Below are 21,433 nucleotides of genomic sequence, written 5' to 3' on the forward strand. Positions count from 1 at the left end.
TTAAGAAAGATTTTGACCAGAAGAATTTGTCTAGAGAAAGATGACCAGGATGGAAAATGTTCTAGAAACCAGATTAATCAAGGACAATGGAAACAGACCAGTATGATTAATCCACAGAAGCAAAGCTAAAGAGGAGACCATGCAACTGACTTCAACCATCTACAGGACCTGCAGAAGACAATCCTCTGGCAGATGACCTTGCTAGAAACCTTTAAAAAAAAATCTCACAAGTAGATGTTGCCTCCAAAGGTTCCCCGTGCCATATTTGCTTGTTGAGCAGCATTGCACATCTCTGTGTTTTCAACTGGATTGGCGGCGCCACAGATAATGCTCCAGGCTGGGCCAAAAAAACACAGACCTTTCTAGGTGATGCTTAACTTTTCCAAGGTATGCAGAAGGATCTATAGATTTCTGCTCCTGACACAAGACTTGGCTGAGATCCAGAGCATCGTTGTGACTCCTTGGCGACTCATACTCTGTCAAGACAAGCCGGAGGTCTGTATTGCTGCCTTCCCATGATCCCAGCTCTTCTATCCTTCAAACAGGGGGGAAAAATCCAGCGCCTGGACCTCCATACCCTCCAGCTAACAGCATGATTCTTCCAGCTGAATTCTTTGTGAGCAGAGATCAAGAGATTCTAACAACTTCCCAGAGACCATCTAAAGCACTAAGCTTGGTCTGTTTTTTTCTTGGTTTGAGAGACACAGGTACAGCCACACATACAGAAATTACCAGTTATTGGTAGTTAGTAATTTGTTACTTGCTTCTCAGCCTGAAGGACTGTGGTTGAGTCATTTCTTCCCTCTGAACGTACTTGGCTTTGATGTCCCTTTTATCTCAGATTGTTCCTGTTGTTATTGTTCTTTCCCCAAACCTGACAGGGAAAACCTTTCTCAGCACCGCACACCCAGTGTGCTGACAGCCACCCTTCCTTGATGCTTGGCTGTTGTGTTAACAGCTCTCCAGCCTTCTGTTGTCCATGTAGAGGACCTGGAACTGCACTTATGGATCCCAATGTTGCCTGAAGTTCTACTAGAGGGATGGATGAGCAACAATAACAAGCAGGCATAGTTGCTTTTTCCATGGTGGTCTCAGAGGGTGGCGGCCAGTAAGAGCATGGGACGCCTCTTGGTTCATGGGTCGCAGCCTTCTGGTGTTCCCGCCATCCAGCTGACTAACACAACGGCCCTTCCTCTGCTAATAAAGCCACTTCTCAGAGCCAGTGTTGGCCTCCACGACCCAGCAGACATTGTCAACGGGCCTTTTCCAACCCGGAACCAGTCCCGCTTCTGCAGCATCTTCAGGCAGAGAAAGTCTCCTTGTGCCTCCTTTATTTGCATCCAGTTGCGCCCCCCACCCCCCAACCCCCGCCCTGCAACCTGCACAAGCTATCAAAGTTTCCCTGCTCAAAAATCATTATTATTGGCAAAGTAATTGGGAGAACAAAACTGGGGGAAAAAGCTTTGTTTGCGCCCGCTTTTATCTTAGCTTATCCAAGATCTAACCAACCACGCCTGGAATAATATGCATTTTAAAGACAGAGTATGCAAAGGGGGAAGGGGGGTGGGAGAAAGGAGGAAATAAGAGAAAGGAAAAAAGGAAAAAGGAAAGCAAAGGGGGGGGAGGGGAAAAGAAATCCCTCCTGCCTTTTCCCCCCAAAGAATGCTGATGATCAGATCATTTTCTTCTATGAACTTCAGCCTTCTTTGAATTGTGCCTACTGTCTGCATTTCTGAGGCAAAAATGTCAAAGCCCATTATTGATTCAAAGCAGAGATTTGAAAAGCATATGAGGAGCACTGGATGAGCATGATAGTCCCTTTTATTCTCCCCTCCTTTTCCCCCCTTTTCTTTCTTTCTTTAAAAAAAAAACTGAGACTGGATTGATCGCTCCTAGTTTCCTTACACTGCCTCCCCTTCTCTCTTTCTTTTTCTTACCCCTTCTGGGGATTCCCGACTAAACTATGGCAGCCAGGACCCAATTGATCCTCGACCGAAATGTGCTCCCTTTCTTATGAGGGAGAAGAACCGCGCCACTGCATAATTCAAAAAGCAAACACAGATTGGAGAGGGAAAGAGAGGTGGAGGGGGGGGGGAAATAAATCAATATCGCCACAACAGATCCTGCAGACAAATGAGGGCGCAAACACTTGTGAATCAGAGTGGAAAAGACAGCAACTCTGTAGAAATGGCTACATAACTCTGGGATGCGCGACAGGAGGGAAGGCCACGGTTGAGAACTGTTTTGGAGAAAGGTCCGATCGCGTTTGGATGGGTATCTATTTATTTGTTTATTAATTTATTCATATTTACCCTACCTATCTAGTGGCCAGGCCACTACTCTGGATGGCTTACAACCACATAACGTCACCATATGATAAAACTACAGTAATAAACTAATGAAACATCACACAAAACCAATTCTCTGAGAATAAAATAACTAATGTAAAAAAGTATGTGCATATATGTGTGTGTGTGTGTGTGTGTATACACACACACATATACATAAACATGTATGTACAGTATATTCTTGTTGTTTAGTCGTTAAGTCATGTCCGACTCTTCATGACCCCATGGATCAGAGCACGCCAGGCCCTCCTGTCTTCCACTGCCTCCCGGAGTTGGGTCAAATTCATGTTGGTAGCTTTTTGATGACACTGTCCAACCATCTCGTCCTCTGTCGTCCCCTTCTCCTCTTGCCTTCACACTTTCCCAACATCAGCATCTTTTCCAGGGAGTCTTCTCTTCTCATCATATGGCCAAAGGATTGGAGCCTCAGCTTCAGGATCTGTCCTTCCAGTGAGCACTCAGGGTTGATTTCCTTCAGAATGGATAGGTTTGTTCTCCTTGCAGTCAGTCTGTCTGTCTGTCTGTCTGTCTGTCTGTCTGTCTGTCCGTCCGTCCGTCCGTCCGTCCGTCCGTCCGTCCGTCCGTCCGTCCGTCCGTCTGTCTGTCTGTATGTATGTATGTATGTATGTATGTATGTATGTGTGTATGTGTGTATGTGTGTATGTGTGTATGTGTGTCTGTGTGTCTGTGTTTGTATGTGTGTATGTGTGTGTTTGTGCGTGTATGTGTATGTGTATGTGTATGTGTATGTGTATGTGTATGTGTATGTATATGTATATGTATATGTATGTATGCTGTACTTTTAGAGGCCAGGCAAACAGGAGGCAGGACTGTGGCAGCCGGGCTGCACGCCACACGGTAAGTGATCTGTCAGGTTCTGGGGGGTTGGTGCTGCTTGGGCCAGCCACCTGTGCTGGCGGGCATTGTATTTGTATACAAAGTCCCCACCTCTAATATATATAGATGGACAGTTATTACACAATTCACAGAGTATAGGTGATCAAAAACCAAATCAGTCTGGGATAAGGCTCTGGAAGGCCTGTGTGAACAGCCACACTTTATTTTCTAATGCCAGGGAGGGAAAGGGCCAGTCACAACTCAATGTGGAGTTGTGACCACCACAGAGATGGTCCAGTTTTTTGGTAAGTGCACCAGTAATAGATGGGATACAGTTTGTGTTTCACAGCTCGAAAGGGCAACATTTCTTGTGGGCCAGAAATTCTGCTGTTCTGTTGCTCCATCTTAGAGCTAACCAGATTTTTTTTCAAGAGAAAATTTAAACTTTTGTAATTTAAAAGATTTTTTGTGAAAGCTGTTGCCTAATACCTGCACGAAGCATACTGGCCTCTGGAAAGTTAAATATTCCCTTATGTTTAGATGACATTTGTAATTCTCTTCCCTAAAATGAAAACCGAGGGTTTTTTTCATTATCATATTCTTTTTCTTCACTTGATTCATCAAATGAAACATTGAATGAGCTATTAGAAAAGGTCATCAAGTGTAAGGATGCTGGAAAAGAAGACTGAGATAATCAACACTGCTATATTCCTAATCCCCATTTATGGGTGCGAACGATGACAGGAGAAAAAAAAAAGATTCATTTGAAATGTGGAGCTGGAAGAGAGCTTTGCCAATACCCTGGGACTGCCAGAAAGATGAACAAGTGGGTCCTAGATCAAACCAAACCTGAACTGTTCCTGGAGGCAATAATGTTGAAACTGAAGCTGTCCTACTTTGGCTGCATCATGAGGAGGCAGGATTCTCTGGGAAAGACAATAATGCTAGGAAAGGTGGAACGCAGCAGGAAAAGAGGAAGACCAAACAGGAGATGGGCTGACTCTGTAAAGGTAGCCACAGGATTGAATTTAGAAGAGCTGAGGAGGGCTGTTGAGGAGAAGGCAGCTTGTAGATTGCTCATTCATGGGTTTACCATAAGTCAGAGCCAATGTGATGTCACATAACAACAATCTATAGTTGTTCTTTCTGCGTTCTAGTCTTATCTTATCCCCAAATCTTGGAAAAATTATTATACCCTGAGGACTTATAAGAAATATTGTAACAATACGTTTTTGGCCACCTTAAAGACTAAGACTTGGCATAAACGTTTGTGGGTGTAAGGTGCCTCTGATGAAGTCAGCTACAATCCACACAAATATGTGTCAGTTAAAACTTTGTAGGCTTTAGGGTTACACAAGAAGACTGTGTGGGAGGAAGCGGCCTATAGTCTACAGAAACTGATACCGAACAAATTGTGCTGGTCTCAAAGCAGCTACAAGACATTGTTACTGCTTTTACTGAGAGGGTGAAACATTTGGACATGTTTCAAATATTATGCCTCTCTGTGGGGGGGAGATATGGACAAGGGGACAGATGGCTACCGCTGCCTCCTTGGAAATCAAGGTTTGGGAGCACTATAGGATGGATCAAATCGACTTTTTACAAGTAGCATTGGGACAATGAGCCTAAACTGAAACACTTATTTTTAAAACAGTGCTGGGTGGATATTCAGTGAGTTAAGCATCTGACGGAGGAGCCAGAAATTGGGAGTTTGATTCCATTCGGCGCCTCCTGCAAATTGAGCCAGCCTGGGTGGCCTTGGGCCAGCTGCACAGTCCCAAGGCTGCCCCTAGAGGAAGGGGAGGGTAAAGCACTTCTGAGTATTGCCTACCTAGGAAACCCTGAAAAGGGTCTCCAGAATTGACTTGATAGCACACGATTACTATTATAGTACTTACTGAATATAGATTTCACTTAATTTTTCAGTTTTCGTAATCCAAGGTTGAAACCATGTATCACAATCTGAATCCATCTGTTTGTCTAATTTCTTATCAACAGCATATTAAGAGACTCAGGTCAGGAAATGAAAGACCGGACCACCTGTTTTAAAAAGCTTGCCGGAGGCTGGCTACTTCCTTTGGCCAGAAAAAAGCAGCTGGGGAGATCTAAAAAAGAGCGCCACCCACATTTATATATATATATATATATTGCCATCGAAAGACACACACACAAAAAGCAGTCTAATTTAGCCCGTAGGAATCTGGAGGCTGTCTAATTATGTGAGTGCGATGTGGAGAGAGAAAAAGGCTGGTGTAACAACATCTATTTGCTCAATAGGTGGTGCTGCACCTTTAGTTTATTGCCGTATCACAGTTGTTTTTAGGACTGGGTGAAGTTTAAGTTGAGTTTTTTAAAAGAAATTAGTGGTTACTAAAAGATGTAAAAACTGGAGCATGGGAGAAAATGAAAATGACAGACTGGCCCACCCACAATCTGTCTGAGAGGTGAGAAAGAATTTTGTCTGCTTTTCCTTTCTTCCCTTTTTTTTTTGATAGAACTTTCTAAATATGTATTTTCTTCATAAATTTAACGGAAAGAACTAATTTTTTTAAATACAAAATTAGCATGTGGGAAAAAGTGAAACTGACAGGTTTGCCTACCAAAGTAAGATTAAAGTACCCAAACCTATGGCTCTAGGTGATTTAATCTTGAAAGTCTAGCTTTGAACCCTTCTTCAGACTAGTGCTGAAATGGGATGTCACTGTTGCTTTTTAAATATATATGATATATATATCTTGGAAGTCATCTCTTCTTTAAGGTCTGCATGGGAGGAAGGCACAGGATATTCCTCCATGTGCTGGAAATAACTCTACTCATTGAATTTGGTCAATACGGATGGAGGGGAATTTTGTTTCATCTTGGTTTTGAAGAGCTGATTGGACAGCTCCGTGGTTTAGGCGACTGGCTGTGGAATGAAAGGTTAGGAGTTCGATTCTGCCTTTTGTGAGCAGAGCCAGCCTGGGTGGCCTTGGGCCAGCTGCACAGTCCCAGGGATGCCCCCAAAAGAAAGGAATGGCCAACCACTTCTGTGTATTCCCTACCTGGAAAACCCTGAAAAGAGTCACCATAAATTAAAAAAAAATTGGCTCAAAGGGACATGATAATGATTGGTTCTGAAGAATTTAACAAAAGTTGCAAATGAAGGTGGAAACTCTAGACGTGCTGGCTGAAGTACGGTATGTATAAGTTGCTGATCATTTATGAAATGCTTTCACTCCATTTGAATTTTACAACATTGCAAAATATGGATTCGAAAAATGAACTGGAAACAAACTTTTTGTGAAATGTGGCAAATTCTGTTAAAAACAACAACGTGAAACAAAATTCTCATATATCTGTAGCTACACAAGTGCCAAACCCAGATCTTCTCCTGCTCTATTTTTCTGCATTTCTTCTTCTTACCTTATAGCAGTTTCCTTAGTTTTAGATCAGGGGAGATGAAGTGCAGGCCCCCAGATGTTGTTAGACGTTCTCCATCTTGACTGTGTTGACTAGGGCTGATGGGAATTAGAATTCAACAACACCAGGAGGGGCAACACTTAGCCCTCCCCCCCCCGCCTTAGAGTTTCTGTGCATGCTATGGATCACGAGGCTACATTGCTTTTTCTGATCACTGCTAGAACATGGGGATAGAAAAGCCAAGACATCAAGCCCCCAAGTCATAGGATTTTGTCTTGATGTACCCAGTGTGGGAACCCACTGGAAATGCTTTGGACTATAGTGGCCACCACATTGGAAAGAGGCTGTCACGGAGCTGGGCAAAACGTGGGAAAGGGAAGGCCAACTTATTCCAGGGAGTAGAAAACTTATCTCTGAGGAAAGTTAGCTTAAAATATAGCTTTTAAACTAATTCTTATGCCAACTAGATTTTTAAAAAAGAAAAGAGAAGCAGGATGATATGACAGCCATCCTCAAATATTGTCTTGTGGAAAATAGAATAAGCTTCTTTTCTAGAGCTCCAGACTTTGGAACTCCCTCCCACTGGAGGCTAGGCTGGCCCCATCTTTGTTGTCCTTCCACAAGGAGGCCAAGACCGTCCTCTTCAGGCAATCTTTCCCTTAATGACTAACTGCCTAGGCTGTATTTTCGAAGACTTTCATGGCCGGGATCTGATGGTTGTTGTGGGTTTTTCAGGTTCTTTGGCCATGTTCTGAAGGTTCAGAACCTTCAGAACATGGCCAAAGAACCTGAAACAATCCATGCCTAGGTTGTTTTTTTTTTTTTAATGGCTTGTGTAGTCCTTTACTGGTTTTGACTGTGTTTTGGTGTTGATTTTCTTTACCTTTTTTTAAGTGTGGCATTTATTTGATCACGTTTAGTATTTGTTTACTTACTGCTTTTAACTTTAATTGCTGTCTTTTAATGATGTAAGCCACCATGGGTCCTTTTTAAGAGGAAAGGCAGGGCGAAAACTCTTTTAGACCGACAAATAAATAAATATAAATAGAGCCCAAAGCAATAGGTTCAAAAAATTATAGAAGGAGATTTCATTTAAAAACAAGGAAGAGGTTCTTGACAGGAAGAGATATTCAGCATTGGAAAGTATTATCTTGGAGGGTGGGGGCCTTTAAATAGAGGTTAGATGGCTGCCTGTTAGAGATGATTTAGCTGGGGATTTGCTAGTTTTGGCCGGGGGAGACTCAGTGGCCCTTGGCATCCTTTTTAACTCCATAGTTCTGTGATTCTATCACATGATAAAAATAATAACCATGTGTCATCAAGTCAATTCTCACATATGGTGACTCTTATCAAGGTTTTCCAGGTAGAGCATAATCATTGTGATTGACCATTTTCTTCTTCTGGGACTGTGCAGCTTGCCCAGGGCTACACAGGCTGGCTTTTCTTCCTGGAGGCACTGTGTGGAATGGGATTCCCAGCCTCTAGCTCCTCAGTCAGAGACCTTAACCACTGGGCCATCCAGCCAGCTCTGAAACATGGTAGAGTTGTATAATGATAGAATTGGATAAAACTATGAATATGCTAAAGAAAATGCAAGAATAAAGCTTGTGGTTCCCAAAATTACACACATGTAAAGGTGGCTGATGCCTTTTACTGGACCACTATAAAAATCATATAAATTGCAAGCTTTCATGGAGAAAACCCACTTTCTCAGGCTCAGCACAACCCCTTCATGGATAGTACAAAAAAAAGAGTAGAGAATTGGGTGACCTACCCTTACATTTGAGTAGTAAAATGGTTAGAGATGCACAGCAGTGAAATGGTAAGGATTTCAGGAAAGGTAAACGGAAACATTTCCTTGCTCCAAAATTGTGGAATTTGCTGTCAGAGTGCAGTGATGGCCATCCGTTGGATAACTTTACAAGGAGGTGGGACAGAGGCATAGAGGAGAGGACAATCATGGTCTACCAGTCATGGTAGCTACCTATCACCTGGAGGGTCAGAGGCATTACATCTCTGAATATTGGTTGTAGGGAACATGTATGGAGGGGTGCTTTCCTGCTTGGACACCACCCTGGTGATTGGCCTGGTTGGTCGCAAAATGTGGGAACAAAACATTGAGCTTGAGAACTCCTTAGTAGTGGAGGTTGGTGGCTCTGATGTCAGTGGGGCAGTGTTTCTGCATCGTACTTTAGCATGATCTTTCCTGGTGCTGTCCAATGTGCTGATCCCCATTCCACTCCCAAATGGGTGCAGCAACGTGGGGCTGCTTCTTTAAAGTTCAGAGTGAATCCCAGAGCAGATTCCTCGCTCCATTGTCTTCTGATCCGTTATGGCCCTTTTAATGTTCTGATACGTAATCCCATTAGCCAGCGGTGGGACTGGGAAGTTGGGCTGGAGGAGGAGGAGGAATTGGGCTGGGTGAGGAAGCTGGAGGAAAGCCACTCAGAAAGCAGAGGAGAGAAATGTTTTTCCCTTGCTGCTTGTTCATATCATCTTGTGCTACATTTGGGAGCAGCTGCTGAGCACGCTGAAGCTTTGCATGTCTGGGACAAGTGAAGAAAAGGCTTTTAGGATTTTGCTGCTTCAATATCCTTTAGCATGATTTAATAGGCAGCTAAAGAGCAGGCCTGCACTGTCTTTGTTAGCTTGGGGAACGAGCTGTTCTTTTAAAAGGTTCTAATTGCTGAGTTAGAGAGGATGGAAAATGCATCCAGTGGCACCAGTTAAAAGCTCTTGGACCACGATGCCACTTTTCCCTCCCAGGATCCATCATTGCCTCTCGATTTAATTGTAACCAATAGGCAGGCATTTGTATTTCATTCAAGGTTTTCTCAGCCCGAGACTTTGGATCGCAGACATGCCCTCTGCCAGCTCCTTCTCACCCATTAGCTTCTCCAAATGTGATGGGTTACAGCTCCCATCACTCCAGCCTGGATGCGCAGTGGGGTTTGTAGTCCAGACAATCTAGAGGGAAGCAAGTTGGGGAAAGGCTGCTATAGATTATGAATGATGTCTGCAGAAAGACAGAGGACATGATCCAACAGAGATCAAGGGATATTTACTCATTTCCGGGTACTTAGTTTCATTTTTGTTCTGGATGTTGACAGTAGGGTTGTCGATTCATGATCATTATGTTTACAAACTTTCAGAGAGCTGCAGGATGTATAATTCTCTTTGCTGCTTGTTGGTATTGCCTTTATGGCACTTGGGCAGATTTTTTGTAATTTTACATGTATGCAATTTGTCCTTTCTTTTCTTTTTTCTTTTGGTCTGGAATTTTGCATCATAGGTAGCTTCTGACAGTAACAAGAGAGGGAAATTCTTGCCAACAACATTTCGGAGTGAGATGCTCCCTTGCTTTATCTCATGAGCTGCAGCTGTTTTAAATATTCAATTTGTGCTTTTAATTGCTTGTTTTCATGTGCATTGTTAGCTGCCCTAAGTTGTTATGAGAAGGGATAGGGAGTGAATCAAATAAATACATTCTAAAAGGCTTCTTAAAGACATGAATGCCACCTTTCCTGCTGTTTGAATCTCATACATATTTCCAAAACAAATGTAGATACCCTTCCGTTGCTTTTCCATCTCTTTTCGTTGCCTCCTGCAGCCCTACAAACCATACCTTGGGCAGAAGAAGGGGCAAGCAGCCTAGAACACAAATTCCCATCCAACTCTACTGAGTCCAGCTAATGGTGAAACATGAAAGGATGAAGTCTGTCAACATCTGGAGAGCCAAAGTTTCCTAACACCTGCAATAGAGGGCACTCCATCTTCATGGCAAAGCATCTTTTCCCACCTTGAGGGCACCAAAACGCCAAGGCCCATGATGGGGGAATGATGGGCACATCACAAGAAGAAGGCAGTAGTTGTAGACCAATCATATAAAAATATGGATGAGCACAGAACTTGGGGAAATCCTATTTTAAAGAACCTACAGATCTCCAATTCCCCTAGCCAACCAGCCAGGGATTTCCAAAGCTCTGGAGGGTGGTGGTGAAGACTCTCAACAGCTATGTTTATTTTCATTTTTTACATTTATTCAGCAGGCAGGCAATTTGAACATTCTTGATTACATGAAGCATGGGCAAACACTGGCAGTCTGCAAACGAGCACATGGGCAACTTGTAAAAAGTGTAATTATCTGTTTGTTTAAAATATTTTTACTCCACCTTTCTGCTTAAAAAGGATGCAAGGTGGCTTTGATCATTAGAAGACAATGTTTAAAGTTAAAGACAGAGTATTCAAATACTAAAAGGGGTCAAACAAATGCCCCTCTGAAAAACGTGAAACAAAAGCAATATAAAAAAAAACATATTCAAAGCAGCAAGGCATAGCAAATCGTTTTAAAACCCCACGCACTCAGCCATTCACTCAGGGAAAACTTGCCTGAATTTAAAGATCTTCACCTGATTGCAGAAGGACAGCAAAGATGGGGCCAGCCTGGTTTCCAGTGGGAGGGAGTTCCAGAGTCTTTGAGCAGCAACACAGAAAGCCCTCTCCCATGTCCCTACTCAACACACCTGTGAAGGTGGTGGGACCGAGAGAAAGGTCTCTCCTGATGTTCTTAACATTCAAGCATGTTATCAAGGGAGAATGCAGTCCTTGGGAGAGGTTGGGATTAGTTTATCGGTGAGAACCAGTATACTTTGAATTATAGACCCTTTTCAAGGATTAACAAGGGGGTGAATCATGTACCCCTTACTGAGACTATTGTGATGCGGTCATCATTTACAGGAGGCCAGACTTGAAAAGTTACTTTTTTTAACTATAGCTCCCAACATTGCCGGTGATAGGTAGGTAGGTAGGTAGGTAGGTAGGTAGGTAGGTAGGTAGGTAGGTAGGTAGGTAGGTAGGTAGGTAGGTAGATAGATAGATAGATAGATAGATAGATAGATAGATAGATAGATAGATAGATAGATAGATAGATAGATAGATAGATAGATAGATAGATAGATAGATAGATAGATAATGAACTTATCTGGTTACTTAGAGGACTGACTCTATTGATTAGTATATTTTGAAACACTGTGCAGAAGAGCTTGGAAAACATGCTTTTTTGAATCATTCATTGGGTTGCCATGGGTTGGAGGCAACTTGACAGCAACATAACAAGTGCCACAGCACTGATAATTGCTTTTGCTACAACCGACTGATTAACTACACTTTTAGAAGATACATTATCTTTCAACCTTTAAAACAATCTTATAAAGCCATTAATAGGATTACCCCCTACTGCAGGTGGGGGAACTTCGGCTGAGCTGTTGGGGTTTACCTCTTGTAAGGTAAACTCTGATACTTCTTACAAGATGTATAGAAAATTCACAGTATATAATTCTCTCTGCTTATCTATGCTTAGATGGCTGCATTACCACTCCATTACTCTTTGTTAATGGCCACTGTTACAATAATTGATATTTCTACCTCTTGCGTTTTTATTCTTCCCTTTGTTGATCCTAGGCACAGAGTTTTCGTGCTGTTCTAAGTACCACCTCAAGAAGTGAGTTGCAGACCACAAAAATGGACGCCCAATAAAACATATTAGTCCGTAAGATGCCAGTAGACTCTTTGATGGATTCATAAGGATCCAATATATATATATATATATCATCGGTATCTTATTGTTAGAAAGTTAAAATCCATTAGTGAGACGTGACTTTGGCAGTTTTTCCTGGCTGAGCAACCATAACTGCACATTATGTCCATGTTAAGGTTCCAGGATCCTAAAATGAAGTGAGCTACTTTGCAAACTGTGCAGGTGTGCCCAAAGCTGCTGCTATCTTGCATATGGTTATTACAAGTTGTGAGGAATTCCTTTTTCTAGCGACGGGGGGTCTATAATGTACGGTTTGGCTATACGGCCACTAAGAAGTGAGTTAGTGCAACATGTGAGGTTCCAACACTACAACACACTCATTTCACGCTCAGAAAGATCTCGCCTGCCTCAGTGGCCGCATGGGAAGGATCCCAGTAACTGGTTCGGAGGTTGCTGTTGTTGATCGCTGTGGCTTGAATTGGGAAGGTTTTGAAACCCATTGTCTATGCTGAGGCATTCGGGAGATTCCTTTCAATCAGGTTGTCTCCATATTTCCATTTCCCCCTCTCCCACCTCCACCCTGCTCCCCACTCGTCCTCCCAGGACGGCTGTTTTGTCTTCTGCTGATTTTGCTACATGCCTCGACTTTTGTCATCCCCCATATCGCCGGAGGCAGACGAGGTGACCTTGCTGCCAAGCTCCTTTTTTCTTTTCTTGCTTTTGCACACAAATTTGCTCCTTTGTACAAGGCGCTTGCTGTTACACTGCAAAATTCATTTGTTCTCTTGCTCCTGCCCCCCTTTCTCTCCCTCCTGTTCCCAGTATATTGAATCTCTTGTTACAGCTAGTCTACCGCAGGCAACGTTTGGCCATGACTGAGTTACCGCTGGCACCTGCCGTTGACATATTGTGTACTCTCATTTCCGCACATCCACATATGTCATTGGATCCCACTTACCTCCTTAGCATTGCCCTCATCTTCAGGAAGTGGACAGTGCAAACCAATCCAGCACTCCTGAGGATGTTTTTTTAAATAAAAAAATCAGTACTTACAAAAATATGGACAAATTCAGAATTTGCACAAGTTCCTCTTTTGGACTACAAATCCCAGATTCCTCTAGCTAGCAGGCCAGTAATTTCTGGTCTGACTCGGTGTGGTCTGGCTCTTCTTATTTACTTAATTACTTCAGAGGACATAAGCATAACATCGTGCTCTTAACCATTTGGAACCCTGTTCATTTATGTCCGCTTCAACCATTTCTCTAACAAGTGGTTTCCAACCTTGGGTAACCCAGGTGTTCTTGGACTAACACTCCCAGAAGCCTTCGTCACTAGCTGTGCTGGCTGGGGTTTCTGAGATTTGCAGTTCAAGAACTTACTTAAAGTTGGGAACCACTGCTCTAAATGATCCAGAACTAACCTATTCTCTTTCTTTCCGCATTCCAACCAAGCTTCTGAAATTTGCTATTCCTCCCCCCGCCATCTATTTAAGATATTCATATAACACCATAACTCCTGGCAGAAAGCAGCCATGACTTGAAACAACTTTTAATGAAAGTGGAAAAAGAAAGTGTCAAAGCAGGACTGCAGTTGAATATTAAGAAAGCCTTGACTACAGAAGAACTACCCAACTTTAATGTTGGCAATGAAATTGAAATAGTTAGAAATTTTGTATAACTTGGTTCAACTGTCAATCTTAATAGATACTGCAGCCGAGAAATCAGAAGATGACTGAGACTCAGGAGGGCAGCAATGAAGGAATTAGAAAAGATAAGGATGTGTCACTGGAGACCAAGTCCATGAACGTTCACACTCTTGTGTTCCAAATTATCATGCACAGGTATGAATGCTAGAGAGTGAAGAAAGTGAACAGAAAACATATTGGTTGATTTGTTTGAAATATGCTGCTGGAGGAGAGCTTTGAGGATACCTTGGACTGCCAAAAAGATGTACAACTGGGTCCTAGATCAAATCAAGCCTGAACTATCTCTGGAGGCAAAAATGTTGAAACGGAGGCTGTCCTGCTTTGGGCACACCATAAGAAGACAGGATTCTCTGGAAAAGACCATCATGATGGGGGAAATGGAAGGCAGCAGGAAAAGAGGAAGACCAAATACAAGATGGATTGCCTCCCTCAAGGAAGCCACAGGCTTGAGTTCACAAAAGCTGAGCAGGGCGCTTGACAACAGGACCTTTAGGAGATCACTCAGTCATAGGGTTACCATAAATCAGAGGCGACTTGATGACATGTAACAACAACAAATTAGAACAGCATGGCTGAAGTATTTGGAGAGTTGCAATCAAAAAAAAAATTACAACCTTTTCAAGGGAAGCACCAGTATCTGAGCAGCACGGAATATCTTTGTCAGCAATGATTTTTTCAGATCAAAGCTCGACCCATTCTCCTGAAGGAATCTGCTTTCCGTAAAAACAGCTCCTCTCTGATTCATCCCAGAAGTTTCTGTTGCCTGGTAAACATGGTGGACAGTAACATCTCAATACTCTATGTTAAATGTTTCATGGTGTTGTGTGATCAACCCAATCACTGTCAAATTATCTCCACTTGCTTCAACAGGCCTGAACCCTCCGTCGGCTGGGATGTCTTCAGTGGGTGTGTTACAGCACCACTTATTTCAGTTTCAAACTGACTTCAAGGGACCATGGAGAAGGCCTTGATCTTCTCCTCAGAGAAAGCAAACAACAAAATCAGACAGCATTTGAGTAAAGTCATTCTCATTGGCTGACGAACCTCTAGGAATATTCTTCATCTACTCAGAGATGTTCTACTGACTGGGAACTTTCGCACCTATATTTTGGACTTTTTTCTTCTTCACTCGCCCTCTTTCTTTTCAAGTATTTCTCCGTCCATGGGGGCGGGAGAGGCAGCGCTTCAAATCTGGATTCTAGACAGATGACTCCATAACAAGACCATGCGTCGTCTCCCGATCCTCTTCCAATTTCATCCTCCCCCCAAGCTTCAGAAAACACAACATGCATCTCATCATTCAGGTCTGAAACCATACCCTCTCTTCTCCCTCCCCAAAGTTTTTAGAAAAATAAAGATGAACCCATCAAATACAGAGACATTTTGTGACAGCAAAAACTTGGTGAGCTGAGGCGGGAGCGGGCGGAGGGGGGGGAGTAGTTCAGATGAAATTGCTGGGCATGGACAGCTCCCCTATTTTGTAGCTTGCAGACAAAGTCGACAGCTACTGTCAGAATCTCTGTTTCAAGTCCGACCTTCTGCTTTTATCTATATTTTAAACCCCACACAAGGTATACAAGGCGAATGTTGCTGTTACAGTCAGAGAGTCCTAAATAATGGATGAAGTACAGAGGCTCAAAGGGGAGAGGGAAGCCAGAGGAGGTTAAAAAATATATATATAAGTAAGAAGAAGTTGGGGGGGGACTCTCTCCAAAATAAGAGCAGCTGTCTGAGTAGCTCCTAGTGAGACCATTCCAAAGCCTTGGTCCCATTCCAGCAGACTCCCAGTCTGTACCAATGAGATGTCACTCCATCGGCCTCAAACATTGGTAGAGAACACCACAGGCATAAGCAAAGGAGTGTTTTTTTTTTTGACACAGTAAGCAAAAAAGGCAGGCTTTTTAAATAAGTAAAAGAAGAGAGATTGAATGGTTTCAGAAGTAAATACTCTTCTTAAAGAGACTGCTGAAAACATCATCATCATCATCATCATCATCAACAACAACAACAACAACAACAACAACAACAGAGGGCGCTGTGAGGTCCTTACACAGTACAAATGTAGAGGAGGCAATAGCTTGATTTAGACCACTAAAAATCAAACATTCAGTGCAAGCTTTTGTGAATAAATTCACTTCCTCGGGCTTATTTATAATTTTTTGCACTATGCCTGAGGAAGTGCATTTATCTATGAAAGTTTGCATTGAATGTTTGATTTTTAGTGGTCTAAATCAAGGTATCGCCTCTTCTACATTTGTATTCTTCGAGATGGTTGTTTTATATTTTTCCTGCCCGAAAGCTTCTTCACACATGTCATGATGTTCTTTCAGGGTTGGGGTTGGGCTAAACCCTTTTCTAGACTGATGAAGTAAGAGAGTTGATGGGGAGGGGGTGTGAAAAAAAAGACTCAACACTTCTTTTTAAATCATTTTGTTAAATATCTGACAGCTCCTTGGGGGTAGAATCATTAGGATAATTGTGAATAAACAAGAATGTGTCTATGAATGGAGACACTGTGTTACAAAAGTTTCAGAAAGAATGGCTAATATCCCATTTGGAGAAAAAGGGAAATCAGAAAATAAACATTCATTGAACTTTGCAGGTATAAATGATCCCTAAATGGAAATTAACCTCTCTTTAATAGAAATGGATTCTTTATTGCTGGCTGGATAGCTCAGTGGGTTAGGTCTGGTTGGGAGTTTGATTCCCCACTGTGAATCCAGAGAGAAGAGCCAGCCTGTGTAGCCTTGGGGAAACTGCACTATGAGTCAGAATTAACTTGACAGCACATGATTATTATTTATTGTAATTGACTGGCAGTGCAAAGCTGGAAACACAAAGGCTGGCATTCTGTTACGTTAAGGGGTGAAGGACCTCAACGTTCTTTCAACATAAGAGCACATGGCCTATATAATACATGGCTAGTGTGTACATTGTACGGGCATTTATGTAGATACTTGCACATCTTTTAGCAAACTTTATAGTTAGATTTCAGGGACGTGGTGGCGCTGTGGGCTAAACCGCAGAAGCCTGTGCTGCAAGGTCAGAAGACCAAGCAGTCATGATCGAATCCACGCGACGGAGTGAGCATCCGTCGCTTGTCCCAGCTCCCGCCAATCTAGCAGTTCGAAAGGATGTAAATGCAAGTAGATAAATAGGGACCACCTCGGTGGGAAGGTAACAGCGTTCCGTATCTAAGTCGCACTGGCCATGTGACCACGGAAGATTGTCTTTGGACAAAACGCTGGCTCTATGGCTTGGAAACGGGGATGAGCACCACCCCCTAGAGTCGAACACAACTGGACAAAAATTGTCAAGGGGAACCTTTTACCTTTATACTTAGAATTCACATTATTGTGCTCCACTGAGTTTCAGGAGAGAGCCCTTTTTTGGTCCAAGCTGGCAACCATCACAAAATAAATGCCACAGAATGTAATTAACCACTTTTATAGCACATGTAGCCAGTGAAGTAAAAGTGGCCAGGTGAGAGTGCTGGGCCGACGATATTTTTCAAGGCTCATATCCATGCTCAGTCATGAAATTCACTGAGTTCCTTTGGACCTGTCACTGCCTCTCAGCCTGATCTACGTCACAGGGCTGTTACGAGGAAAATGTACGCTGGAGGAGAGCTGCATATACCACCTTAAGCTGAAGAAATTTTTGCTAATTTCTGTTTAAAAGTATGAAAGACTATCTCGGCATGGCTGGCCCCAGATATTTGGTTAGATATTTTTGTTGAGTGGCTGTGGTCTCACCCATAAAAGTCAGGAGAGATATAACTGCAGGACCTTCGTTGAAGTAACGGTGATATTTGGAATAGGCAACCTCATAAAATCCACTCCTCCATCCTAGTGGTTAAAAATAGAATCACAATAAACTACATAAGCAATATTTGTTGACCAGTTATGGCCAGCCTAGGAAACTTCTGCCTGAAGGGACCACCCAACTGTGCTACTGGTAAAGCCCACCATGGTTGCCTCAGACTCTGAAAAGGAGAACATGATGGCTGATCTTTTCTGGCACGGCTTTTAGCTGAGTTGGGGAAGGGATCCTTTCCATGTTGTTACCACTTGTGCCCAGCAGTGGATGATGGATTTGTCAGAGTGGCCGGGTTCCCTGCAAAAACCCTAAAATGGTTCAGAAAAGCATCACCTAGAAGAAAAGTCAAAGAGCAAAGTTTTATCTGTGAGAGAGGGACAGTTATGTTGCTGCCACCACAGATCTGCCTTCCAGCATTGAGAACACTTCTCAGAATTCCTTGTGGGAACGCATTCCAGAAACTTCCTTGTATCCCAGACCAATTGTGATGTAGTGGATGGACTAGGACTCAGAAGACGGGGGGGTTCAAATCTCTGCTCTGCCATCGAAACTTACTAGCAGATGCACAGATAAATAATAATTATGTGCCACTAAGTCAGTTCTGACTGAAGGGGACTCTGTCCAAGGAGAGGGTCTTTAGAAGTAGTTTCCCACCCCTTTCTTCTGGGGATGCCCTCTGTCTGTGAAACCTCGGCTGTCCATTCCTTAAAGATCTCACTTATTTGGAAGCCCCTGTTAGGATTGCTGTAAGTCAGTTAGAAACTGTCAGCACATAGCACACACAATTATAACACAAGTCATTGATTACCCTCCAACACTGATTTATAGCCAGCAGACCTGAAAGAAAGAGCTGAATTTCAGCTTATAAGTGTTCCCGTTGATTTGGGCCGACCAGCTCTACCGTGAGACAAAATGAAGCAACACACACACCAGGCTGTCTGCAGGGGCAGATGTGGGTTCCCCCCCCTTGCCCCATTGTAGTCATTGCCCCCTTTGCTGTGGTTACCAGAGATGGGAAAGGTTTATTTTAGGGGCTGACTGAGCATGCCAGGCAAAGAGGCTGCGAGCTCCTTCATGAAATCCAACAAGTGTTATGTATAGATGGGCAGTGGAGCATGGGACACTTGAGATACCGATTCAGGTTGGATTCAGTTTTGGACTGATTTGGACCTGATCCAGTCCAATTCAGATCCAGATCCAAATTCCGGAACCTGACTCTTTACATCTCCCATTGATTCACACTGGGACATTTACTTTCCTTGTTTTCGCATGAGAACGCATGAAATTCATACACATGGCAGACACCTCAGAGGGGGCTAATCCTGACAAATTCCTCACAAATAAGTCCTTTTGACTTTTGTACTAGCCACTTTGAAAGTTTCCCTCAAAACCCACAAGAATTATTTTGTCTGTTTTTCCACGTAAATATTGAAACTTATAAGCACTGTAGCCTCTTCTGAGTGGATGGTGCCTGACATACGTTTAGGGGCACGAGATTTGTCATCTATTTTTAATAATCGTATGTGCATAGCTTTTCGGCCCTGTCATAGTGTCGGTGATTTACGGACAATGCTTTTGCACTGAGACTTATTTTGTAAAGAAAGGAGAGACATCCCTGATGCAGAAATCAAAATATAACCTAAAAAGAACACAAGCCATCATTGAGCAAAATGTGTGTACACCTTGCAATTAATGATGCATGGAAAATAATTTTTAAGGAAAAGGAGGACTCAGCTGCCAAATGTTTTCACCAATCAAGCTGAATCAAGACTTTCCCACATTTCAAAACCTCCACCTTTTATGGTTTGAATGTTGATGTCAAAATGAAGCCCCAGAATTGGTGGCTTCAACGATCAAAAACTAATATTAACATCTGATAATTGACCTGTTTATGCTTGATACAGGAAATCCAGATCTTGAATGTTATATAATGCAGTGGTCCCCAACCTTGGGCCTCCAGATGTTCTTGTACTACAACTCCCAGAAGCCTTCACCACCATCTCTGCTGGCCAGGATTTCCGGGAGTTGAAATCCAAGAACATCTGGAGGCCCAAGGTTCGGGACCACTGATATAATGGAGCACTGCAGTGAGGAATCTGATCACAGCCTGAGTTTGAAACTCCTGGATGACTATGGGCCAATCACATTGGCTCAGCTTACCTTGAGTTAGTGGGAGGAAAGGAGGCAAGTAAAATATAACCGACCGGAAATAAACAGGCAGCAACAAGCATTATCTGCCTGAAACTCCCCCTCTAGTCATGAATGGCCAACCTCTTTTCATAGACTCCCCCCCCCCCAAAAAAAAAAATCCTCACTAAGTTTTCGGCCTCTCTCCCAAGAGCTTCGAGCATCCACTAGAAGGATATAAATAAGACTGATGTCAGCTTCTCGTGCAGAAAAACTGTGGGTTTCCGATGCAGTCAACCACAGGCTTTGCCCCTTTGTCGCGTTTGACCAGCAAATTATGTTGCACTTAAAAAATGACTTAAACTAGCTTGCAATCTGCCAGGAATTGTCAACAAACATCCCTGCTTTGAAAACAAGGGCATTCACAGTGGAAGGGTTTTAAATATAAGCCCTCTGTGTTAAAACAATACCTTTTAATCGGCTACACATCAGAAAAGGCAACCCGATATTGGCCTTCTGCGGTCATGCAGTGCTCCTGGTAATACTTCTGGGGTGACTCTGAGCACATGCGCTTGTCCAGATTGGTGTTTCTTGCATTTAATTTAAAGCTGTATGTGTTGCCATTGCTAATGCAGTAGCATGAGTCAGAAGAGCAGCAGTATTCATTTTTGAAGGTCTCTCTCTCTCTCTCTCTCTCTCTCTCTCTCTCTCTCAATCCACCTGGTTACTAAGACCTGCTGGGGGGGAGGGGGCTGTCCTGTGTGTCCCAAACTTGGGAATAGTACATTATGGGGGAGGTCCAGGGAAGGACTTTCTCGGCTGTAGTGCCTGGGCAGTGGAATGCCCTCCTCCCAGCTTGTGCAGGTTTTAATTCCATGGTTTTAATGGTTTTTTTTCTTCCTGTTGTGTTTTACCATGATTGGTTTCAAATTGTTTTGCACCCCTTATGTTTCAAAATGGTTCTGTCACCTGCCCTGAGGTCCTGTAATAGGCAGCAGGCTGTAGATGCTTTAAATAACTATTTAACTAACTAAATAAATACATTTTGGTAAGAACTGGCCAAGACTGTCCTTCCTGAAAATACAGAGGGAAGGTACAGTCCTGAAGGTTCACCCTTCAGAATTTTTGCAGTGCAAAGAAAAACAAAGCCAGTACAAAAATGCCTCTGTTGGCAGATACGGCATACATAAAAGTGGAAATTGTGGAGAAATGGGCACAAGAACACTTGTATTAATGGGAAAACACAAAGAAAAATATATTCAGGAGACCTGCTTTCAAAAATATGACTGGAAGGCAAAGTGGGATATAAGGCTACGTGTAACATTTATCCAGGCGTGCATGCAAAATGATGAAAGGCACATAGAGAAAAAAATGAGTATAAATGTGTATGTACTTTTTCTTTTAGGCACGAACAGGTGAGGAAATAGAATAAAAAAAATTTAGAAGGAAAAACTGAGAAAAGGAGAAAAACTGAAGTTGACAGATCTGGTTAAACTCCAATAACGGGACCGACCGAGTTAATTTAGTCCTTATTTTCATATATATATCTGTAACCCACTCTACACCAGAAATGTTGAACAATGCAAAATTGGAAGGAAATAACAGAGTCCCTGATGTCCTTTTCTTTTCCCTTTTAATTTATCTTGAAATATCAGCTCTCAC

This window comes from Pogona vitticeps, chromosome 11 (assembly GCF_051106095.1).
Source record: "Pogona vitticeps strain Pit_001003342236 chromosome 11, PviZW2.1, whole genome shotgun sequence".
In the NCBI taxonomy this organism is placed as follows: domain Eukaryota; kingdom Metazoa; phylum Chordata; class Lepidosauria; order Squamata; family Agamidae; genus Pogona; species Pogona vitticeps.